Below are 26,949 nucleotides of genomic sequence, written 5' to 3' on the forward strand. Positions count from 1 at the left end.
ATACTGCACAAACAGCTTTGATGACAATTGCTATTTCTTGGCTCAAAAACAGATCTCGATCTTCCACCAGGGAGCATAACACAATATTCAGTGAGAGTTTTCTGATTTTCCTGGAACCAGTATCTAGGCCCATAGCTAAAGACAACAGGTGCTGTCTACCCCATCTTCTAGGTTCTGCAAGCCTATGATCTCCCTAAAAGTCCTACTAAGAGGACTAACTCAGAAATATGGCTTTACAATGAACTCTGACTTCCCATACACACTCACCACAAAAAACAACAACAGAGATGAGTCAGCTTGGCAGGGGGCATGGGGAGGGGATAGGCCTATATTTTTGGAATCCATTCCTTCTATCCTGCGACTGAGGGAAGCCAGATGTATCCTTTGTCCAAAGTCAAAAAGAAAAGAATTTAGAGGTTAAGACAGGAGCTCCAGTTGAATGGCTGACAAACAAGGGAAAAACAATATGAAAAGACAAAATAGCAGAGAAACAGGGCACCTCAAGTCTCTGTTCCAAGGAGATATATTCTAGGTATTCCCAAAGGCCCACATCTTTGAATGCTGGCCTGGGCAGCTAAGTGAGATTGAAGGCAACAGTCCCACTGCGGTATAGAGGAGAAAGAAGGCACTCTCAGTGCCTTAAGCTGAGAGTAATCCAAAAGATGTGAACAAATTTCACTAGCAATCACCAGTGCCTAGGGGTGCTACTTGTGGGTGCACCTTGGAACTACCACCTATCCAAAGCAAGCCCTTGGGCAATAAATTCAATATCATCTAACCCAGGGAAGGCACCAACTTCAAGTCAGAAAGCATTTGCCTTCTCCTCTGTTCCTCCTCCAGCTCCCTTCCTCCCTAGCCTGATTCTAGCTTGTAACAAGTTCAGGAAGAGATCTTTTATGAAGATAATCAATCAAGGTTTTTAAATAAAAAGATGTAGGGCAGCCCAGGTGGCTCAGCAGTTTAGCGCTGCCTTCAGCCCAGGGCCTGATCCTGGAGACTCGGGATCAAGTCCCACGTCAGGCTCCCTGCATGGATCCTGCTCCTCCCTCTGCCTGTGTCTCAGCCTTTCTCTGTGTGTGTGTGAATAAATAATATTCAAGAATAAATAAATAAAATCTCTCTCAAGAATAAATAAATAAAATCTAAAAAAAAAAAAAAGATGTAATAGAATGAGACCATTAAAATAATGTCTGAAAAGGGCTGAGAAGTTACAGAATGTAGCCTAAGATATTTTAAGAGTCTCTAGCTGGTGGGAAATGTGTATAGCATAGGGTGGGAGGGGGCTGTTATTAGAAAAACAAAATGGAGGTGTTTCTATTTATACCCAAATGAATTAGTCTCCTCAAAATAGTGTAATAGTAATAGTAATTTGTCTTCATTTTCATGATTGTCGATTGGGAAGAAAATTTAATCCAAGAACACTCAAATTTTAGGGTGCAGTGAAATCACTTGGGGCTATTTTTTTCCAAGCTCTACTCTATGCTCAGAGATCCAACTCAGTGAATCTGTAGCAACACCCCAGAATCTCTATTTTTAACCATTTGGTTATTCAATGTTATAAATTTCCCCCTAAGAACTGCTCTGTCTGCATTCCACAAATTTTGATAAATTATATTTTCATTTTTATTTAGTTCAAAAGATTTTTTAACTTCTTTTGAGATTTTTTCCTGTGGCACATTTTTTTCTTTGATATTATTTTAGAAGGGCATTATTTAACCTCCAACTATTTGGAGATTGTCCCATTATCTTTCTGTTTTTGATTTCTAGTCTAATCTCATCATTGTCTGAGAATACATACTATATGATCTCTATTCTTTTCAATTTATTAATGTATGCTTTATGGCCCAGAATATGGTCTTGGTGAATGTTCCATGTGAGCTTGAGAAGAATGTGTAATCTGTTGGATGAAATAGTCTATAGGTGTCAATTATCTCTAGTTGACTGATGGTGTTGACAAGTTCAACTATGTCCTTACTGATTTTCTGCCTGTTGGATCTGTCCATTTCTGTAGAGAGTGTTACAGTCTTCAACTATGATTATGAATAGTGGGTTCTTCTATCTCTCCCTGCAGTTCTATCAGTTTTTGCCTCACATAGTCTGACACTCTGTTGTTAGGCTATACACACATTAAAGAATGTTATGTCCTTTTATGAAATTTGCCCTTTTATCATTATGTAATGTCCTTCTTTGTCCCTGATAATTTTCCTTGCTCTTAAAGATAATTTGATTGTGATACTGCTAATTCAGAGGGCCAAAGCTGGAAAAACATTGGCTATATTAGTTTTCTCTGGCTGTTGTAACAAGTTACCACAGACTAAAAAATTCACAAACAAAAAACTCTTACAGTCCAATGAGGGCTAAAATCAAGGTGTCTCCAAGGCTATATTCCTTTCTGGGGGCTATAATGGAGAGTCCACTTCCTTGCCTTTTATAGTTTCTGCCCACAGCCAGGAAGGGACCCCTGTGATCAGATTGGGCCCACACAGATAATTCAAAATTATCCCCTGTTCTCAAATTCCTTAATTTGAATCACATGTGCAAAGTCTCTTTACCAAGTTAGGTGACGTATTTACGAGTTTTGGGATTAGGATATGAACATCTATGGGAGATGCCATTATTTTGCCTCCCACACCTCCTAATCATGTTTGTTCTAAAGTATGTTCATAATCCTTAACCAATTTCCTTGTGTGTCACTAGAGAAATAGCTCCAATTTCTTACTTGGGAATGTAATTTTTGACATGGCAATAGCATACTATAATAAATTTGTTAATAATGATAACATTATTCTTTGATATTGGCCAGGGCTGCCTACAATTAATGGAATTCAAAATAGCTTTCATTAGCAAGGATTCTAATTTTGATAGAACAGGTGAATACAGTCTTGAGGAGGTATTGCTGTTACCAAGAAAGTGTTGATTAGTCAGACCTGCAGTGGCCACCACTTGGTTGGTTGAGAGATCAGACAGAAAGCGGTCTAGTTAAGGGAAACAAAAGAAGCCAGATCTGAAAGGCACCCAGCCCAGGAGCTTAAGGGAGGGGGTGACATCAAATATGTTATAGAACACAGGAAATCATTTTGAGGCTTCCAGACTGCGCTTTGTCTAAAAGTTTCCTTTGCATAGCTAAATAGAGTTCTTAATAGACTCTTTACATTGTTGAGCAAATACACACTGCAAAGCGAAAGAGCTATTCATTCATTCAATAAGAATTTATTAAGCACCCACACTTGTTAAGTAACTAAGTGTGGTCTTTAGGGTCAGATTATCCAAGTTAAACCAGACTCTACCACTTACCGAGGCAAGTTACCTCAATTCTCCATGGCTAAAATCATCATCTATAAAATAAGATAATAGTACTTACTTTATGTGATTAGTAGATAGAATGCTTGGAACTAAAAAAAAAAAAAAAAAAAAAAAAAAGAATGCTTGGAACTTGCTTGAGATAAAACAAGTATTCAAAAAATGTTAGTTTTTATGACTGCTTCTATTATCCACCAAGCACTGGGAACACAAACAAGGAAAACAGCTCTGTGCTCAAGTAACTCACAGTCTGGTAGGAGAGACAGATGATTTCAACAAGGCAGCTTATTAAGTATCATGCAAAGGTAAATACAAGATACCCTAGGAGCACATCAGACACCTGACCCAGTGCAGGCAGTGGTCATGAACAGCTTCCCAGACACCTCAGCCATATCTCAGAAAATGAGCTACACAAAGAATGAAAATGGGAATAGCATAAGCAAAAGCAAAGAGGTGTGAAATCAGGCTGCATCCAGGATGCTGTGAATAGGGCACAGTGAGTATAGAACATGAAGCAAATCCAAAATGGAGATTGAGATTTGAAAGAAAATTTGTAAGAAGGAAAAACAATTTGACAATGCCAGGCCAATTTTTACTAACATCAATAAGAGAATAGCTGATGAGTTCCCCAATAAACTCAATTTCCTTTTTTTCTCATGAAGACTTTAGTTTTGAGGCTTATATAAGAACTGTGTGCATGTAGGAGTGTTTGTGTGTAAATGTGTCAGAAGAAGGAATAGCTCTGGGGAGAATACTTTGTTTTCTGAAATTTTGGGAACCACCTGTTTTGAAAAACAGACTGAACTGAACTCACAGTATCTATAGTTTTTCTTCCCAGAACACATTAACATATGTAAGAAAACATGAAAAGTCAATAGAAATTTAAATGTAGAAACTTATTTTTATTTTATTGCTCAGTTAATTAAATGCCTCATACATGAGAAAAGGTGTTAAAATTGAACTTTTCCCCTTCTCAACTTCTGTGGAAGACCCAAAACTGAAAATAAAGGCTGATAAAGACCCGTATATTCTAGAAAAAAAATGCACCATGCCATCTACAGAGAATCTGCTGTTAAATATAGCCTCACCTCCCAGTCTGCCCCTCTCTAAATGTAGATCCTTAATTGGACCCTTACATGAAGGATATATAAGGAGGGTCTTAAATATTGATAGAGAATTTGGTAGTAATAACTTTCTAAAAGAGCTGTCAATGTGTTGTCATGCTTTTCTTCTTCTAAGTTTCTCCTTTCCATAAGCCAAGTGAGGAAATGGACCAGAGAATGGCCCAGAAAACCTGACCTGTGACCTCAGGAGTTTAGGAGTCATGGAACTAGAATGTGATAGACTCCTGAAGAGTCTAGTAAGAAACTGACTAGAGCACATATTGTTGTCCTTGAAAGGGACGCTACCCAAAGAACTAGATGGAAGTGCAAGGTAATCCCAAAGAGGAGTCTGTAAGGGGTGGACCACCAGAAGCCAGAAGCTAAGGGACGACTGTAGCAGCCAGGAAAAGGAGGCATGCACACCCTGTGAGGGCACTGCTAGCAAGAGACCTCAACAGCTAAAGCCTCACAAGGGAGTTAGCACTTAGACACCTGACAGGAGAGAGCCCCATCAGGTTACAACTGCACCAGTCCAGGAAGACTTTTCAGCCCTTTTTGTCCCGTCCTCCTTCAGTTCAACCCTGGAGAAGCCACAGACCACATTAGAATCAGGGAAGAGGAGAACTAAGTGGAAAAAATGTGACGAAGACACCGAAACTTCTGCTTCTTCATACCAAGATGTGGTAACAGGTTGAATTTAGCCTCCCATCTGAAACCATTAAAAACCCAAATAAAATGTGCAAAACTGGTTTCTGGACTTTGGACATTAGGCTGCAAAGGACAGTAATCCCTGAGAGAAGGGTAAGATGGCACCCCATGACTGCCCCATCTTGCTGACTGGAGAGTTTCCAGGCCACGGTGCAGGGCAAGAGAACCCCAGGCAGAATTCAACAGTTCATAAAGTTGAAAAGACAGAGAGGGGCACCTATGAGGCCTATTCACTTGAGTCCAGCAGCAGAGCACTGGAGAGGATAGCACCACACTGAGAACTTCAAAGCTTTCGATGAGTTCAGGTCAGTGCATGTGGATAAGGAAACTACCCCAAAGACCAGGAAAACATCATTCAAAAGAAGCAGGAAGGAATAATCACCAGAGCTCATACAAAGTCTGAAGTAAAGTAGTTCATGCTACTACCAGCCAGAGTAAAAACAGGGTAACTTATGCAGTACTATCACCTCAGAAGGTATGGTGGGGGAGGAAATTAGCCCTAGACCAAAAGTTGCACTGGTTCAGCCTAACAAAGCTTTACAAACAAGCCTCACAAGGATCAAAATGTTTCCAAGAAACAACTCTCAATCCAAAATGTGTTCAGAGATCAAGCAGTACCCAAAATTCTCAGGCAAATGGCTTTACTGACCTCCTAAATAGCTAACCCTGTGTACCAGGCAACAGATTCACTTAGAGTACATGTGTTATTTCCTGTCATTCAGATTACTTCAAGATGGTTGAGGAATTACATTGCATCTCTATTATCCCAGTTTTTTTCTCTAGGTTTTAAAATGTGTGAATCATTTGGCCTCTATAATCAAATAAAAACTTCTCTTCTTCAATTTACACTAAGAAAAAGGAGAAATCAAACTTGGCAAGAGCTGAAGAGTTCACATGAGTTGTTCTTCCCCAGCTCTTCCCTTTAGCTTTGTGCCTCCCAAGGCCACAGCAATACAGGGTACTTTTTATAGTGTTCGTGAATGCTTGGGGTGGGAGGGATAGGACACTTATTTCTTGTAATTTTCATCTGTATAAAATTTCAAACTTAAAGAAAAGTTGCAATTATAGTTCAAAGACTCCTACACATCTATTATAGACTGAATTATGTTTCCCAAAATTCACATTGAATTGAAGCCTTAACCTCCACGGTGACTATACAGTCATATTGGATGCAGGGCCTAGAAGGACATGACTAAGGTTAAATGAGCTCATAAGAGTAGAACCACAAGCTAATAGGACTGATGTCTTCAAGGAAGAGGAAGAGACATCAGAGATCTCTCTTTTCCACACACTCATAGAAGAAAGATCATATCAGGACACGGCAAGAATATGACCATTTACAAACCAGGAAGACAGGCCACCCCAAACACCAACCCTGATGGCATCGTGATCTTGGACTTATAGTTTCCAAAACCATGAGAACATGTCTGTTTGTCTTGTGCAGGAATTCCAAGAGTTCAAGGAGACTCTGCCTATAAACTGGCACAGGGATAAGTAAAATAATCTAGGACAAGGGTCAGTAAACTTTCCTGTAAGGGGATGGATAGTAAATATCAAGATTATTTTTAAGATTTTATGTATTTATTCATGAGAGACAGAGAGAGAGACAGAGACATAGGCAGAGGGAGAAACAGGCTCCATGCAGGGAGCCTGATGTGGGACTTGATCCCGGAACTCCGGAATCACACCGAGCCAAAGGCAGACACTCAACGGCTGAGCCACCCAGGCGTCCCAATATTTTAGGCTTTGCAAAGTCACATATTTATTCTCATCTCCTAGTGGTGGTGGTCATGACAGTATTTAATTCTTTAAAAAAGTAACAGCCATTCACAGCTTAAGGACTATATAAAAATAGGCCATGGGCTTGCCTGCAGACATGAACCCGAAACAAAGAACTGTCTCCCCCCCCCTTTGGATACCACATTAGTGCATGTGTCTGGCCAGGAGATGGATTACTACCACTTCCCCATGTGATCACCTGGCTTTCTACAGGGGGAAACATGAGGAAGTAAGGAGGTCCTCCCCGAGCATTTGCCACCTGACTTATGAGATTGTTTACTGTTATTGACTATTCCCTATGCCAAGATAAAGGACAGATCTCTGGAGTACACCAAGAAAGACAATATGCAAAAGAGAGAAGATAAGAAGTTTTGTCTCTGAGCTCCTATTTCTAGGAATAAGTAAATTAGAATGGAAATAGAATTATGAAAATATACCTACTACCTTGAGTGAGAATGGATGGTTTTATAAATATATATCTGTCATTGTCATATATTGATGGTATACTGATTACTATTTTCACAGTCTTTACTGTGCATCTGCAAATTCTTGACCTTCACTTTAAATCACAAGTCCTTATCAAGTAATTCTTTCCTTGAGTGTAATCTATATCATGCCAGACACTGTTTTTGTTAACTACCAACAGACTCTTTTTGCATACCTCACCTGCCTCTCTCTTTCTCCCCTCATTCCTTTCACCTCTGCATCCATCTGTGACCATGAGCACAGTTAGTGGTCTTTGCCACAATGTATGCTCTATTAAGTTTTAGTGATGGAAAGAATTAATTCTACTTGTTTCGGGTGTGAGCAATGAGTTACTGACAGTGGTGTAAACTAAAACTATAAAGTTTATGTAAACTATCAAGTTTATGTATAACCACAAGAACATTTCCCCAGGAGGAGTGAGTGGTACAAAGGTATTACTGATTAACTGCTTTGTGATACAATCATATCAATCCTATCAATACTGGACAACCAGGAATCACTTAAGTTTATCTGTATCCTAAGTCAAATCCTCCCCACTAGCTTCTTCGCCTTGCTGAATATCCAAATAAATATATAATGTTCTCCATCAACTTCATAGTCCAAGTAGCAAAGTCTCATTGTGACATATAAAAGGGGAAAACTCAAGCCATCTGTGCCTTAGCTGTCTTTTCCTCTGATTTTCTAAGTGGATGAATGTCTGCTTAGCGTTATAATATTGATACAAAACTGATAATATTGCAAGCATATGCCATTCATGGAACTCAAAATTGAATCGTGATGGCCAAGATTTCTTTCCCCTGAAATCAGATTTGTAATTCATTCTAAATCTCATTCTGCAATAAGAAAAAGATTAATCATCTCATATTTTTTTAAAAAATGCAACTGATATAATCATTTAGAGTGTGTTCTGCATATATTTAAAAAAACAGATGTTGAATATAATCTTTCAGGATAAATAAATGTCAAGACTATTCCTCTACAGTATTAATAGCTATGGGGAATTTTTTTTTTTTTTTTTTAGCTATGGAGATTTTTAAAGCACATATTGTACTGCACTAATCTTAAACACTAATCTTAATCCAACATGTATGCTGAACTATCACCATTTGCCAAATGAAGTACAGTTATTTATATTCAGTGAGTTCCAACAATGCTTTAAGTTTCACCTTGCAATTTTCTAGATACTGTAGACAAGTAAAATTATATATTGTCTCTATTTCACAAAATATAATCCAGGCTTCTTTTAATTTCTACAAAGATAGAATTAAAAGTCTCATTGAGAGTAAAATAAAACGAAACTGAGTAACTATATAATATTACTAAATCTCAGTTTCTGCCTAACAAAGCCTACTAAATTTGGTATCCATTAGAAACTTCTAAAAGATAGAAAAAAATTAAGGGTAAAATTTTTATTTCATTTGTATTTGTGAATCTCCTATTCATTAAGTAGCCTCTAGTAAAATTAACATGTAATGTACTGTGCTAGTGCATTGACCACATATAAGAGATTGTGCATATATTGCATAAAATCTTACATGCAATATGTCCAGTTGCCTAAACATTTAAAATATTTATTATACTACCTTAAAACAAAGTAAATTTTATACATTCAAATTAAGTTAGTTGCAAAATTAATATAATCATAGATATCATACTTTGATTCCTATTGCTCAAGGAATATTCCTCAAATGAATATAATCCTAAAACTATATTTAGTATCTTCTGATGACTCTAACAGCAATTTGGGGTCTCAAAAATGCTTCAATGTCATCATTATGAATACTGATTATCATTATATAGCACTCTAGAAAACACTGTGGTGCCCTTAACATTTACGTTCAAAGTGTTAACTTGGATCTCTAATAAACAGGAATTTATTATATCACCTCTCCAAGAGTAATAACTTATTCTGATTAAGGCAAGAGAAACAAAAGCAAAAATGAACTATTGGGACTTCATCAAGATAAGAAGCTTTTGCATAGCAAAAGAAACAGTCAACAAAACTAAAAGACAACCTACAGAATGGGAGAAAATATTTGCAAGTGACCTATCAGATAAAGGGCTAGTTTCCATGATCTATAAAGAACTTCTTAAACTCAACAGCAAAGAAACAAACAATCCAATCATGAAATGGGCAAAAGACATGGACAGAAATCTCACAGAGGAAGACACAGACATGGCCAACAAGCACATGAGAAAATGCTCTGCATCACTTGCCATCAGGGAAATACAAATCAAAACCACAATGAGATACCACCTCACACCAGTGAGAACGGGGAAAATTAACAAGGCAGGAAACAACAAAGGTTGGAGAGGATGCGGAGAAAAGGGAACCCTCTTACACTGTTGGTGGGAATGTGAACTGGTGCAGCCACTCTGGAAAACTGTGTGGAGGTTCCTCAGAGTTAAAAATAGACCTGCCCTACGACCCAGCAATTGCACTGCTGGGGATTTACCCCAAAGATACAGATGCAGTGAAACGCTGGGACACCTGCACCCTGATGTTTATAGCAGCAATGTACACAATAGCCAAACTGTGAAAGGAGCCTCAGTGTCCATCGAAAGATGAATGGATAAAGAAGATGTGGTCTATGTATGTATACAATGGAATATTACTCAGCCATTAGAAATGACAAATACCCACCATTTGCTTCAACGTGGATGGAACTGGATGGGATTATGCTGAGTGAAAGAAGTCAATCGGAGAAGGACAAACATTATATGGTCTCACTCATTTGGGGAATATAAAAAATAGTGAAAGGGAATAAAGAGGAAAGGAGAAAAAATGAGTGGGAAATATCAGAAAGGGAGACAGAACATGAGAGACTCCTAACTCTGGGAAACAAACTAGGGGTGGTAGAAAGGGCGGTGGGCGGGGGGTGGGGGTGACTGGGTGACGGGCACTGAGGGGGGCACTTGATGGGATGAGCACTGGGTGTTATTCTATATGTTGGCAAATTGAACACCAATAAAAAATAAATTTTAAAAAAAGCATTGAAACATAATTTTTTGTTCCTTTTCTACATAAAGTGTAAAAATCTGAAGAGTGTCACTCATTACCTAACAGTAAGAGAGCCATGTAAACTACAAAATCACTTTCTGAACCCATTAGAGAGCTGACATTTCAGGATATGCAACCTAATATCCCAGGAGGGAAAGACTTTGCCAGGGAGGGGTGGGAGCAAGGATAGTCTCACCTGTCACAGAACACAGGAGGAAGATGGAGTTTCCATTCAAGTGAGTAGAAAGAAATCAGCCATTTTCCAATTTGAAAATGAGTAAGTTCTGGGGATCTAATGCATAGCAATGTGATTATAGCTAACAATACTGCGCTATGTACTTGAAAGTGCTAGGACAGTAAATCTTAAATCTTCTCTCCACAAAAAAGAAATGGGAATTATGTGACATGTGGGAGGTGTTAGCTAACACTACAGTGGGTAACCCTATTACAACATGTAAGCGTATCGAATCAATCCATTGTACACTTTAAACTTTCACAATGCTATATATGTCAATTATATCTCAATAAAGCCTACAAAAATTATACCTAAAAAACAAAAAGGAACCAGTCATCATTAGCAAAAGCTACCATGATAGCAAAGGGAGTCAAACACAGCAGAGTTCCCACATACCTATAGCCCTTTTTTTTTTTTTTTTTTTTTTTTTTGACAGTCATTCAGTTGGTACACACAAGAAATACTGGAGACAGGGCAAGAGACTGGAGAAGACTCCCTCTGTATAACAGGCACAGAGGAGAGAATCAGCCACCACTGTTGGAAGGCACGAAGCCCTGCTCCTCTGCTGGGACCTTTCTCTTAAAAGGCTTAAGCTCTAGAAAGGGGTAGTTAATGCCAACACCTGTAGCAGAACAGATGCACTGTTCCTGAAAGGATGGGAAAAAACACCTCTATCCTGGGGTAGGGCAGGAAACAGTGCTGAGCCCAGGATCCTGTGCCAATACTATTAGAGGTCTCCTGCCACTGATTTAGAGCAAGAAAACCTCCTGCACAACACCTGCCATAAAACAGGCAGAAAATTAGCTGTTTGCCATGAGAAAGAGGTATAGGGAGAAAACTCCACCTCCAGAGTCCTAGGTGCTAGTGGCCTGGCTGAGGCTAAGGGGCCAGAACAACAAAGGACCCTCCTGCCCTGCTCCCTATGGGTCTAGGAAACACTGAATAGCAAACCATGGCAGTCTATTACTGTGGAAGAGTCAGGGAACATGGAGAAAAGCTCATCTAGGTACAAAGAAGGACAGCTAAAAACTAAGGGTTGAAAGCAAACATTGAGATAAACTTTCAGTCACCCAGATCTTCACCCTATGCACATCTTTAGAGAAATCTAAAGACTGTGGCATGCTGAAGGTAACCATGGCAACTGTTAAACCTAAACCTGATTTCTCTACATTAACTCCTATAATGAAATTAAATTAGGAACGAATAACAAATATATATGGAATATCCCTCAATACAATGAAATTCAAGCAACAAATTTTCAACTAACCCATGAGTCAAAAAGAGGGTTACAAGAAAAACTAGAGAATATCTTGTACTGAATAAAAATGAAAATACAACATACAAAATTTATGAGATGCTGCTAAAACAGTACAGCTAAAAAAATATGGTCACAAACCAGTATCTAAGCTTCCACCTTAAAAAGAGTTTGAATAAAATTAACCTATAGCAAGCATAAGGAAGGAAATAATAAAGAATAACAGTGGATATCAATGAAATCAAAAACTACAGAGAAAATAAATGAAACCAAAATGAAGAGATCAATAAAATTTACAATCCTCTCACCAGGATGCCCAGGTTGAGAGTAAAGACAAAGAAAAATAACCATGAGTAAAAGAAGACACTTCACTACAGACCCCACAAATATTTAAAGGATAGTAAGGAATATAACCAAAAAAAACTCTATGCCCATAAATTTAACTTACACAAAATAGGCAAATTTCTTAAAAGACATAAATTCCTAAAGCTCACTTCAGAAGAATTCCTATATCCTATAGGCTGCTATTAGTCCTATGTCTACAAAAGAATTTGAATTCACATATAAAAATTTCTAAACAAAGAAAACTTTTCATTGACAAATGCTATCAAACATTTAAGGAAGGGACATAATTCTTTCTAAAAGCTCTTCCAGATTACAGAACAGGAAGGAGCATATGTCAACTCATTTTATGAGACTAACAGTACCCTTACAACAAAACCAGAAAAAAATTTAAGAAAAGAAAATTACAGATGGCTATCTCTCATGAACATAGACACAAAGATTCTCAACAAAATATTTGCTATATCAAATCTAGCAATATTTTTAAAAACAAATTTCATATCAAGTGAGGTTTATCTATGGATTGTAAGACCAGTTCAACATTTTTAAAAATCAAATTAGCCAATATAATTTACCATATCAACAGACTAAGTAGAACCATATGGTCATCTAAATTGTCACAGACAAAGCATTTGACAAAATCCAACATTTTTTTCTGATTTAAAAAAAAACCTCAGCAAACTAAGAACAGAAGGAAGATTTCTTAACATGTAGATAATGAGCATCTACAAAAATATCTACTACAACATCATACAAATGGTGAAAGACACTGTTTCCTCCCTAAAATTAAGGACAAGGCAAGGATATCCATTCCCACCACTTAAATTCAACATCAGACTAGAGGTACTAGCCAGTGTAAATAAGGCAAGAAAAAGAAACAAAAGTCCAATAAAAAGAAGAAATAAAACCATCTCTACTCAAAGGCTATATGATTATTCTCTTAGTCCACTTGGGGCTGCAATAACAAAATACCACAGACTGGGTGACTAACAAACAACAGATTTTTTTTTCATAGTTCAAGAGGCTGGAATTCCAAAACCAAGGTGTCAGCATAGGCAGGTAAGGACCCCTTTCTCGGTCAGAGACTCCTCATTGTATCCTCACAGGGTGGAAAGGGCTATAGATTTCTCTGGAGCCTCTTTTATAAGAGTTAGTAATCCCATTCAGGAGGGTTCCAACCTCATGATTTAGGCACCTTACAAATGGCCCCACTTCCTGATACCATCACCTTTGGGGATTAGGATTCTAACATGAATTTGGGACAGGGAGTAGAAGGAACACAATCCTTCCTACCACAACAATTATCTACACAGAAAATTCCAAAGTATCTCCAAGAACTTAATACTTCTAAAGCAATAAATAAGTAATAAACAAGTTTAGGAAGTTTACAGGATATGAGGCCAGTATACAAAAATTCAACTGTATTTCTACCTACTAGGAAAGAGCCATTGGAAATTAAACTTTAAAAGGTATTATATATAATAGCACCAAAAAACATAAAATACTTAGTGTAAACCTCGCAAAATAAGCACAAAATTTATACGCTGAAAACTACAAATACTGAAAATTAACACCCAAATGAATGTAGAAATAGAGATGTTCGTGTTTTGGATGACTCAACAATATAAAGATGTCAACTCTCTCTACTGCTCTATAGATTCAATGCAATTCTATTTTTGTTTGTTTGTTTAAACAGTGCTTGGATTTGTTTTTTTTTTTAATAATAAATTTATTTTTTATTGGTGTTCAATCTGCCAACATACAGAATAACACCCAGTGCTCATCCCATCAAGTGCCCCCCTCAGTGCCCATCACCCATTCACCCCCATCCGCCACCCTCCTTCCCTTCCACCACCCCTAGTTCATTTCCCAGAGTTAGGAGTCTTCATGTTCTGTCTCCCTTTCTGATATTTCCTACCCATTTCTTCTCCCTTCCCTTCTATTCTCTTTCACTATTATTTATATTCCCCCAAATGAATGAGACCATATGATGTTTGTCCTTTTCCGATTGACTTCTTTCACTCAGCATAATACACCCCAGTTCCATCCACGTCGAAGCAAATGGTGGGTATTTGTCATTTCTAATGGCTGAGTAATATTCCATTGTATACATAAGCCACATCTTCTTTATCCATTCATCTTTCGATGGACACTGAGGCTCCTTCCACAGTTTGGCTATTGTGGCCATTGCTGCTATAAACATCAGGGTGCAGGTGTCCCAGCGTTTCACTGCATCTGTATCTTTGGGGTAAATCCCCAGCAGTGCAATTGCTGGGTCGTAGGGTAGGTCTATTTTTAATTCTTTGAGGAACCTCCACACAGTTTTCCTGAGTGGCTGCACCAGTTCACATTCCCACCAACAGTGTAAGAGGGTTCCCTTTTCTCCGCATCCTCTCCAACATCTGTGGTTTCCTGCCTTGTTAATTTTCCCCGTTCTCACTGGTGTGAGGTGGTATCTCATTGTGGTTTTGATTTGTATTTCCCTGATGGCAAGTGATGCAGAGCATTTTCTCATGTGCTTGTTGGCCATGTCTATGTCTTCCTCTGTGAGATTTCTCTTCATGTCTTTTGCCCATTTCATGATTGGATTGTTTGTTTCTTTGCTGTTGAGTTTAAGAAGTTCTTTATAGATCTTGGAAACTAGCCCTTTATCTGATAGGTCACTTGCAAATATCTTCTCCCATTCTGTAGGTTGTCTTTTAGTTTTGTTGACTGTATCCTTTGCTGTGCAAAAGCTTCTTATCTTGATGAAGTCCCAATAGTTCATTTTTGCTTTTGTTTCTTTTGCCTTCGTAGTTGTATCTTGCAAGAAGTTACTGTGGCCAAGTTCAAAAAGGGTGTTGCCTGTGTTCTCCTCTAGGATTTTGATGGAATCTTGTCTCACATTTAGATCTTTCATCCATTTTGAGTTTATCTTTGTGTATGGTGAAAGAGAGTGGTCTAGTTTCATTCTTCTACATGTGGATGTCCAATTTTCCCAGCACCATTTATTGAAGAGACTGTCTTTTTTCCAGTGGATAGTCTTTCCTCCTTTATCAAATATTAGTTGACCAAAAGAAAACCATAGCTGGGGGCATCACAATGCCAGATTTCAGGTTGTACTACAAAGCTGTGGTCATCAAAACAGTGTGGTACTGGCACAAAAACAGACACGTAGATCAATGGAACAGAATAGAGAATCCAGAAGTGGACCCTCAGCTTTATGGTCAATGGAATTCTAATCAAATCACAGCAGGATATTTTTATACAAACTGACAAGTTGATTTTAAAAGGCATGTGGAAGCACAAATACAGAAAAAACCTAGATATGGCCTGTTGATTTTTTATAAAGGCCCAAAGGCAATTCAATGAAGAAAGGAAAGTTTTTCCACAGATGGTAACTTGGAAAGTCCATATATAATTGGATATTGAATATTCACACACACAAAAACAAAAACAAAAAACAAACTTTGACTCACATTTCACATCTTGTACAAAAATTAACTCAAATAGATCAATCATAGACTTAAATGTAAAACCTAAAATTACAGAGCAGGATAAAAATTTTATGACATCAGACAGAATCCTTAGATATAACACTAAAAGGAAGATCCATAAAGAAAAGTTGATAAATCATGCTTAGTCCAATTAAAAATATCTGCTTCTCTTCAAAAGCTACTGCTGAAAGAATGAAAACTATAGGAACAGAAAACAGACCAAAGCTTGCCAAGGGCTGAGAGGAGGGAAAATGATTGGCTATAAGGGACTAAAGGAACTTTGAGGGTGTTGGAAATGTTCTATAGCTTGATTTGTTGATGGATATATGGCTGTATGCATTTGTCAAAAGTCTCAGAACTGTACACCTAAGAAGAGTGAGTTTTACTGTATGTGAATTATGCCTCAATAAATGGGATATATATATATATATATATATATATATATATATATAAAATGTTATATACTTCACTACCCTTGTGTTTTGATATAAATCCAGAAAAGTATATATTTTTTCTTTTTAAGAAAATCAGCAAGAACACATGGTTTGGGCAAAGTTTTGACAAGTAGACCAATGGAACAGAACAGAGTCACAAAGTAGATGCACACATATATGGAAACTTGATGAATGACCAAGTTGGCTCTGTAGCACAGTACACAAAGCCTTTTTCATGAATAGTGGCTATCTGATATAGTCATAATCTTTTTTTATGAATGGTATAGTGCTTGATATTTCTAGCAAGCTGATATAGTGGAAAAAAAGTGTAACCAACTCCTAAGTCACACCACACACAATAATCAATTCCAGAAAGATTATGCACTTAAATGTAAAAAATCACAATAAAGTGTCAAAGAGATAACATAGGATATTATTTTTATGACTTTTGTGTCATAAAATAGGACATAAGATATAGTGAAGGAAAAGACTGACTAATTGGGCAATATTAAAATTAGTAAATTTTCTTTTTTTTTTTAATTAGTAAATTTTCTTTATCAAAAAACATCACAAAGAAAGTGAAAACATACCACAGACAGGTAGAAATCCCACACCACACATACAATCAACAAAGGGCTTGTATCTATAATACACAAAAAGTTCTTGAAAATTAATAAGAATAAGACAGATAACCTAATAGAAAAATGGGCAAGAGATTTCACAGGCATTTCACAAACAGGATATGCAAATGTCCACTAACCACAAAAAGGTGTTCAATCTCACTAATCATTCAAGAAACACAAGTTAAAATCACAATGAGATACCATTTCACACCAGAATGGCTGAAGGGAATGAAAATATTATGTTTTAACTAAGATGCACAACACCAGGAGAGCCTGGATGGGGAGATCCACTTGCAACAATTCCCAAAGGAGATGCAAATGAAGGAGTAATTGGCCTAAACAGGGAACAGCAATGGAGAAGGAAAGAAAGGAATGTGTGTGACAAAGCACAGAGAACTGCCAGAAATTAACTGATTAGATAGAAGGGGAAAGGAGAATGAGACAACAATGTTTCAAGCAAATACGGGAAGCCTAACCACCACATACTTCAAAGAATTTTTGTCTTCTTTCATTGTAGGAAAAAGGCACCATGAATTACAACCAATACTTTGCTGGATCTTTTTCATACGGAGTTTTATGTTGCACATATGAGACAAGATGCCAGAATGGTGCACATTAGAAACCTTGCATCTGCATATTTACCTAGAAAGAATAAATTATATACTGTATGTTAAGTTTTTTATCTCCATTTCCTCTTATAGCAATTTTCCATATTTATATGCAAATACTGAAAAATCACTGTCATGTAAATCTTTTAATTTTGTCACCCTAAAAAAGAATTAATCTTTTACAAAGTTTTATAATCATGAAGACCAATAAGCTAGAGTCTTGAATGACCCAACCATGTTTCTCTGTTGAACTTGTATCAATTTCCCAAGAACTTATCAAGCTTAGGCAGAGAGCTTATTAGAGTCCATTGACTTAAATATTTGCAGGCTAAATTAAGATGCATCTTATTTATTTTATGGTAAGCTTTGTTTAGCATTTATCATTTAAAATTCCCAGGTCACCAAACTTCCAAAACAAGATCCAGCTGTTTTATGTCTTAAGTGAGTGGTCACTGGTCAAAGGGCATGTTTTATAAGTCAGAAGTTTGAGTGTGAGTCAGGCTGAGTCTGCCCTGGCAAAATTTGAAAGATAGCACATGTCTTCCATTACTTGGTTTTATTTTGATATGCTTTATTTTGAGGAATCCCCTCACATAAAAATTTTGATCCCACTTTCCCAGCCTCCCAGTGTCCTTATTTTGCCCTGTAATCCTTCTAGTTTTGCCTTCATCACATTTGTTCTGAGGCTGCACGCAATCATGTCTGAACTTCTTTCTCTCTTCAGAATTAACCAGTTGCCTCACACTCTTGCTAGGTAACAAATTAGATAATGGGTAGGCATTAATGCTCAACAATATCTTCTTAAACACTACTACTGAGAACACCCTTCATTTTATTACATCCCTAAATAAAAGCCACTCATACAAAAGTTCATAGTAAAGGACATATTTTTAAAGCAAAGATGTATTTCAAAGTTCTTTAAATAATGGAGTGTTAATCTTTTGTCCAGTTAACCAATATCAATGATTAGCAATATTTGTTTTATGAAGAATTTCTAGGTTTAGTAATTGCCATGTACCAGGGTTAAAGAAAAGAAAGAGAAGGGAAGAAATAGATTTCAATAAAAGGTAGCAGAAAGATTCCATACCAGATCCTACTTGGGATGACTATAGGTTGAAGACAGTAGACTGAAGAATGGTGACTGCAGAGAAATAAAGTAGAAAGGTTAAAAAAAAAAAAAAAAAAAAAGATGACGAGGATGAAGGAAACTGAAGAATAGAGGGGGGGGAAGAAAGATGGACAGAAGGAAGGAAGGAAGGAAGGAAGGAAGGAAGGAAGGAAGGAAGGAAGGAAGGAAGGAAGGAAGGAAGGAAAAAATGAACCTTGGAGTTATCATTTATCATTTTGAACACAGAACTCTCTGTATACTAGAAGAGAAATGCAAAAGTAAAATTTCCCCTTTAAAAGACAAAAGTAATTAGATGTTAATTATATACTAAATGCTTTAAGAAAGTAAATCATTTGTAAACGAGGTGTTCCACACCTCATTTGATGATGGAAAAATGAAACTAGACTTCAAGAAAAATTATTTTGTTAATGACTTTTAGAGGTTGCCCCTCTGTATTTCCTTTATTTCAGACAACCAATAAGAGAGAACATATTCCAACTTCTTTTCTTGATGTTTATATAATGGTTCATTCTTCTGAATTTCCCTGATCAAATAGTAACTATAGTAGAAAACAGATGAGCCCAGAGTGAAAATTTTTGTGTCTTTACTAATACATGAATATAAATGGAAAATTATAATGGAAATTTTCCAATTTGTTTGCTATAAATAATAAGTATCAAAACTTTTTTCCAACAAACTAAACCAAAAACTATGTAATTATTAAAGTCCTGGAACCTGAACTATAATGCAAATACTTCTACAGAATTAACACATAGGAATTATATTCATAGTTTGAATTTGGTATTCTCTAAGACTCCATGGTGCATTCATGGCCTATATAGTCTAAACAAATGATGGTGGCCTCGGGACCAATAAAGCCAAGCCAAGTGGACAGGGCAGGAGATTTCAGGTGCAGAGTTCGGTGTTCCCTGGACCCAACTCTCAAAAGACACTAGCACTTGAGAAAGCTGCACAAAAAGGCTTGTTGGAATAAGTTAATGAAACCTCAGAGTTTCACTCCTACACTCCAGCCTGGACAGGAAATGTATGGCCCTTTCTAAACCTGTCCTGGTAACAGTAGAAACATCAAAAGGGAGAAAGAAAGACTTGTGTTTGGGGTTTTGCTTTTTTTTTTTTTTTTTAGTTGACCTATTTAGGGGAACAAATGTATTTAAGTTTCAACTACACATCAGTGTAGGCTCTGCTAACCCACACACAGCTAAAAAGATTCAGCCATATTTGGCAAGCTACATTTTGAAAAGCATCACTTTCATTATTGTTTTCAGAGGTAAGACTGGAGCTCTGAAGTACAGTCTTCAGACTGTACTGAAAAGAGGCATATGGAATGAATATTTACAGAAAATAATGTCATGCAAATTGCAAAACTCCAATATACTAGCAAGAAAGAAAATACCAAAAGTGAAGGAAAAATACAAAATAGAGGAAAAATGAATTGCAAAAGGTAAAACAAGGGATGTTTGAAAGTTCATCGAGAAATCTTAGCACAACTAATACTATAACTAAATCTAAATGTGGAGAAAGAAACATAGACGAAGAGATTCCATTAGCAGCTCCAAATCTTCCTGATTTGTTCATCAATTTCTTCCAGATACTATTTCAAATATGTCTGACTTTCATTAATGAGCCCATGGAATATAAATATCAGCAATAACATCAGAGACCATGTCAAACAAAATGAACTACAAAAAATAATTTCTGATTAAGAACATATTCAGGTTATATTAAAAATAGACATGATCCTCCTGGAGTTTTACGTGTATACTTTAACCTTTAAAATTTGCAATCCAGGCAAGCACAAATTGGTAGTCACATTTCTAAAGTTGCAAAAGTCAGAGTCTAAAGAAAAGGCAAACATGGTGCTACTGAACTAGGGAGTTGGGAAGAAAAAAGTCAGTAGGCAAGTCGGGGGTATATTTCAGGCAGAAAAAAACATAGCAAAGCATCCTGACACATCTCTTTACATAAAAGCAAAAGCTGTCCAGGAAAATCTATGGATACTAACTACCATAGGAAGTTTGTTTCCATTTGATTTATTATTTGTATTGATAATTTGGCATTTAAAAATCAAAGATTTGTTTTTATATTTATAAAATATTCCAAATTAGATGACTTATTATCATATCAGAGAGAGAAAATAATCAAAGACTTATCCTGAAGAGGAAAATATTACTATTAGAGAATACTGAATACTATGTACAGTTTTGCATGAGGAAAAAAAGTGAACATATAAATATGAGAAAGGAAAAGAGGAAGCAACTAAGAATAAACAGGCATTAATAACCTATGAGTTGAACATAAATTAATAATATGAAAGTTTTATAGAAGGAAATAATACAAAATGATGATATGCAAAGATTGCTTCTAAAATATTTTGCATTATCCAGCTCCTGTAAGCAGAAATAAAACAAGCATACCTGGGATACCCACTATTATTTTAAACTTTTCTATATGTAGTAACTAAATAATTAAACCAATAAAAATTAAAAGAATTTTTTTAATTTGCCAAGAGAAAAAATTATTTGCACACGATACAGTTTCCCTTAGAAACTTCAAGGGGAGAATTTTCTATCTTCCCCTGAATTTGGCAATAAAAAGAAAATGAAATAATTGTCTCTGGCAATAAAAAGAGAATTAAATAAGATGGAAAAAACTTCTTCCTAAGCATGAGAGCAAAGGCAGAGTTCACAATGAAGGATTGTCAGATTTGAAAAACACGAAAATTTTCATGGCAAGAAAATCTTTTAAGATACCTTTAAACAAATACAAAGGAGAGATGCCTGGGTGATTCAGTGGTTAAGCATCTGCCTTCAGCTCAGGGCATGATCCTAGAGTTCTAGGATTGAGTCCCATATCAGGCTCCCTGCATGGAGCCTGCTTCTCCCTCTGCCTATGTCTCTGCCTCTCTCTCTCTCTCTCTCTCTGTGTCTCTCATGAATAAATAAATAAAATCTTTTTTAAAAATTAATAATAAATAAATAAACACAAAGGAAAATGGCATTTGGGGAAAAAAGTTGTGCAACATACGTGATGAACAGTTAATATGCTTTACTACTATATTTAATATGCTTTACCATATATGGTTAATATGCTTTACCACATATAACTTAATCACATGTATCATATACATATATATGATCAATATAATTAAGATAAATATTCCAATAAAAAAAGACAGGAAGTATAAACATGTATAAAAATTTTCAGTGGCTGATAAATAGATAACAAGATGTTCAACACCATCATTAATCAAATAAATGCAAACTTTAAATAATAACCAATCATATTTTAGTTCTCCAACTGGCAGAGTTTTCATTCTGAAAGTAAATGCACCAATTTATTTTTTTAAAAAAATTTAAGATTTTATTTATTTATTTATGAGAGACACAGAGAGAGAGGCAGAGACATAGGCAGAGGGAGAGCAGGCTCCATGAGCCTGACGTGGGACTCAATCCTCGGACTCCAGGATCATGCCCTGAGCCAAAGGCAGATGCTTAACTGCTAAGCCACCCAGGTGTCCCAATTTATCAAAAATTTAAATGCAAAAAAAAACAAAACAAAACTTTAAATGCATATGTAAACTTTGACTTAGCAATTTCACCTCCTTATATCATTAATCACATACATACCAAGGGCATATAAACAATTTTGTTCATCGTAACTGAAAATTGGAAAAGGCCTAGATATTCAATAATAGATGAATTTAATAAACTATGCATGAGATAGGCCAGTATTTGTTTAAATAAAAGCATGCAGTAGATAATTCTCCTGATATATTCACATGCATTGGGGGGGGTGGGGGGAGGAAGGATATTAACCAAAATGTCAACAATAAAAATTTCCAAATTGTTTCAGGGTCTGCAGTTGTGACAAGATCAAATGGCCTCTTGCTCCCTATGGAAAATGAAAGAATCTTTTCTTTCAGTTTATATATCAAATGAGGGACACCTGGGTGGCTCAGCGGTTGGGCAGCTGCCTTTGGCTTGCTCAGGTCGTGCCCAGATCCCTGGGATCAGGGATTGAGATCCGGGCTTGAGTCTGGTATTGGGCTCCTTCTCATTTTCTCTGAGTACCATTTTTATAAAATAAGAGTTTTGTATAGCAAACTTCTTTAACTAAAATTGTTAGAACACACTTTCTTGACAACTGATCGATTAACCCAGAGGTTAGTTGGACCATGAAGGCACATATATCAATTTTATGGGAAAACACACTTTTATGACTCTCAAAAGAATCTGAGACTGAAAACATAATGCTAATAGCAAATCAACCTGAAGCCTGAAGGAAGCAGTCCCAGGTGGCAAGAGTGCCACATGCTCCCCAGAGGCACCAAGAGAGCAACAGTGCCTGAAGCAACAGGTCCACTGCAAGCACCAGCATCCAGGACTTCCCCTCCACCTAGAGCTTACAAGGAGTTTTAGAAACAGAAAAGGCAGCTCTTTGTCAAAGTTTCCAAATGTTGCATGTGCTTAACCTGTGACATGCAAAGATATGTAATGTTATAAAAATAATTTTTATTTTTCGCAATCTTTTACAACACACACACACACCTTCTAAGGAAAGTGTTCTAAACTTTCTCAATGAACCACTGGACTGTTAGGGGGCAGACAGGTGTATGGATAGAAAGGAGAGTGGTGCTACTAGAAAAACCATAGGTTGCTGGGCCCCACCCCAGAGTTTCTTATTCAGTTGGTCTGGGGTTGGGCTTTATAATTGGCATTTTTACAAGTTCCCAGGAATATTAATGTTGCAGGTTCTAGAGTCCAAACTTAGAGATCCAGTAGATTACAGCTAAAATTCTTTTCATAAGCAATAGATGAAAGAGAATCAGAGAAACAAAGGAGGATTTGTAAAACTCCTATGGGGAAGGGGCTAGATAAAAATTTTAGAAAGGAAAAAGAAATGGGGTGACCTTGAGAAATGATAAAAGAAATTTCAAAAAATCCTCCTTCATCCCTGTCACCAACCCCTGAAGAAAATCCATACTTATTCTTCAAAGCATCTGTAGTCAGATATGTATCTTTCTGAGCTTCTTTCATTTGTCCAACATTAACTTACTGAGCCTATCATCTATGCTAAGCACTAGTCAAGGCTCTGGGGTAATATACAGAGACCAAATCCCAATGAACTTGAAGCTCACATTCCAAGAAAGGGAAACAGGTCATAAACAAATAGTCCTGATGGTGTCAAGTCCTGTACCGAAAAATAAACCAGAGTAAGAGGATAGATAGTGATATGAGGTGGAAAAGATGGCTATGGGATTTGAGAGACGGTGGTCAGATAAGGCTTCCCTTATAAAATAGCATTTTAGCAAAGATCTGAAAACATGAAAGAGAAAGCCATCTAGATATCTGAGGGAATATGGCAGACAAAGTGGGAATTGCAAATATTCTGAAATGGAAGCATGTCTGGGTGTTTGAGGAACATCTGTAAGGCCCATGCAACTCTAACAAAGAGATATAAAGATGGTAAGAGATAAGGGAAGAGGTAGCAGAAAGCCAAATAATATAAAGCCAAATAGGCCTTAGTAAGAATTTTGACTTTTATAGAGCATGAATGGAAAGCCATGGCAGGTTTTAAGTCAGGAGGATGACTACCTCACTTTTTTCTTTTTTGGAAGGACCCCATGTATGGAGGTATATGTATAAGGAGCAGACTACACTGGATCAAGGATAGAGCAAGATTCTAGTTCAAAGGCTGCTATAATAATCCAGGTGAGAGGTGGTGTTGCTCACAGTGGTGTAACTGCATAGAGAGTCGTAAGTAGTTGGATTCTGAATATGTTTCAAAGAGTATGTTATCAAGATCTGCTGATAAATTGGATGTGGGATATGAAAGGAATCAAGAGTGATTTCAAGGTTTTTGGCCTGAGCAACTGGAAAATTGGAGTTGTCATACATGGAGGAGGTGGCATGACTGTGGAAGTAGCAGAAGAGAGAGCTACAGGTATGGGGTCCAAGGGAGAGGTCAAGAGGAATAGTCAGCAAAGAGATTGTAAAGCTAAGGACTAGATGAACTCACCTAGGGAATAAAGAAAGAAATGATCCCAGAACTCAACCCTTGGAGGCCTTCTAACCTTTTAAGATTGCAAAGATAAGGACAATCCAACAAATGAGGCTGAGAAAGAGCACTTGGTAAAATGAAAAAAAAAAAAAAAAAACCTGGAGATGAAGGGCTCCACTATAGCCAAGAAAAGTGTTTCAAGAGGAGAATGACCAGCTCTGTCCAACTCTTAGAACAGGAGGGTAGAACAAGGGATGAGAATTAATCATTGGATCTGACCATATGGAAATCACTAGCGACCCTTATAAGGGCAGTTTGGCTGAAATGGTGAAAACAAAATTCTAGCTGGAGTAAATCCAAAATAAAACGCAGCTGTCCTTATCACTGGGTCAATCTTTCCAAAGCCAGAAATTTAGAGTTAATCCTTAACATTTGCTATCTTCTTCACTACAATAATGATTCATAAGTTCAGTATTGATTCTCCTTCTGAACATCTCTCTGTCTACTTCTTTTCATGTCCAAATCACCATCCAAGTCTTTTGTCCAAACCAACATTACCTCCCACTGGCTCAACTTCCTAGTGGTCTCAAACATCCACCGTTGGTCCCTTCCAGATCATTCCCCACTCAGAAGCCAGTGAAATACCTTCTCAAATCAGATCCAACCATGCCATTCTCCTGCTTAAAACTTTTTCAGTGGTTTCTACTGGTCTTAGAATAAAATTTAAAACTCATAAAACAGGGGTGCCTATGTGGCTCAGTTAAGCATCTGCCTTCGGCTCACGTCATGATCCCAGTGTCCTGGGTTGAGCCCCACGTTGGGCTCCCTGCTCAGTGGGAGCCTGCTTCTCCCTCCTCCTTTGCCCTTCCCCCCACTCACGCTTGCTCTCTCTCTCTCTTAAATAAACAAACGCATAAAACACACAGCCATAGCAATAGCTGTTCAGCCCCCAGTTTTCTCCTAATCTTCATGTCTATTCCATGTTGCCCTGCCCTCAGCTGATTTCTTTTCTGGGAACCTGAAACCTTAGTAAAGAGGCATACAGACCATAATTAGTTCCTGAGTCTATCCCAATATAAGGGCTCTAGAAAAGGCCCACAACCAAACCTATCCCTAAAATATCCTGGTTGGACCCAGGGTAAGAAGTACAAATGGAGGCCCACATACTACATGTCTAAATATTCAAAAGTTATAAATCAAAGCTAAAAACCCATTAAGTAAAATGTATTCTGTCCTTCACCCTTTATAGTGATCTGGAAGGCTAGATCAAATTTAGAATTTTCACATTCCTGAAAGTTCTGAGGCAAACGCCCTCTTTCTATTTCTGTCTGCTGCCCCATCTGAGCCTGCAAGGACATTATATGCATTTCAGTATATTTTTTCTTAGTCCTTGTTTTTGCATTGATCAAAAATGTACTGAGTACCTACCATGCACCAAACAGTGCATTAGACAATGAGACTTCACCTCAGCCTGCATGTCCTATCTCCAACCATCAGCCCCTAAACTGGCGATTTCTAGGATTTTCCTTCTGCTAGAGGGTTCTACACTTGGAGGAAAAAGTTCTACATATATCCCAAAAGCAGGCTTATGGACCTTTAGGGCAGGAAAGTCCCAAATCCCAGATACTCAGGTTATGGTCTAGATGGGTGAACATGAACTCTAGGTGATCATTTACCCTTTGTCCTGAGAATGCCTTGTTCCCTGGATCCAAGGAATCACTGGAAAAAGGGCAAAGGAGGACCTTCCAAGGGATATGCCCTATAACATGGGTAGCTTTTACTCAAGTTTAAGGGCAATACTAGCCATACAACATCCTGCTGCTAATAAGCTCTCTGGAGCTGCTCAGTCTCCACCCTGAACAATGCTGGGCTGTTCAGCTTTCCTTCCATCTATAAGCCAACCCAGGGTCACACTTCCAATAACTCCCTTTTCTCCTTTTCAGCCAGTGAGAATGTTGCCTGTGGCTTGCAAGCCCAAGAAAATTCATTAACACAATGTGGCCTTATGACAACACATGGCCTTAAATTGCTTGGGTGGTTCTGCATAATCCCCTTCCTGTCCATCTCTTCAGCTTTGCTTCACGCTATTTTCTGCCATCACTCTGTGGCCACACTGACTTCTCTCAGTCTGTTACAAAAGCAAAGTTCCTGCCCACCTCAGTACCTTTGCACATGGTAATCCCTCTGCCCGCGCAGACCACCTCTTCACCTAAGTATTACTGTCTTTCAGGAACCAGAGTAAATATTATTTGAGGAAGCCTTTCTGCTCACACCCCATTCAAGCATCACGACTACACATTTTCATAGCAATGCACATGTCTTCTAAGCATGTATCACTAATGGTTGATTATTTGTAGAATACAAGTATTCCTGATAGAACCTATGTGCTACCAAGGAAACCCCATCTGTATTGTTCATTACTCTGTAAACATCTAGTGTGACACATGATGCAGAGTAGATGTTCAATAAA

General features: G+C 37.4%; 1 protein-coding gene and 1 long non-coding RNA gene across 28 annotated transcripts in view; one reads left to right on the forward strand and one right to left on the reverse strand.

The window, feature by feature from the left end:
- Positions 1–26,949, reverse strand: part of LOC144317254 (uncharacterized) — a 228,375-nt gene that overhangs the window by 123,989 nt on the left and 77,437 nt on the right. The gene's annotated exons all lie outside the window — the stretch shown is intronic.
- Positions 1–26,949, forward strand: part of LOC144317255 (uncharacterized) — an 86,857-nt gene that overhangs the window by 44,231 nt on the left and 15,677 nt on the right. For 8 of the 13 annotated variants that reach the window (XR_013383200.1, XR_013383196.1, XR_013383203.1 and 5 more), the window contains one exon: positions 24,097–24,190. This is a non-coding gene — a long non-coding RNA (uncharacterized LOC144317255). Of the gene's footprint in view, positions 1–17,259; positions 17,408–19,744; positions 19,921–24,096; positions 24,191–26,949 lie in introns of all 13 variants that reach the window. The other 5 variants (XR_013383206.1, XR_013383197.1, XR_013383204.1 and 2 more) reach the window with 2 other exon arrangements.

Source organism: Canis aureus, chromosome 7, assembly GCF_053574225.1.
Source record: "Canis aureus isolate CA01 chromosome 7, VMU_Caureus_v.1.0, whole genome shotgun sequence".
Classification (NCBI taxonomy): Eukaryota; Metazoa; Chordata; class Mammalia; order Carnivora; family Canidae; genus Canis; species Canis aureus.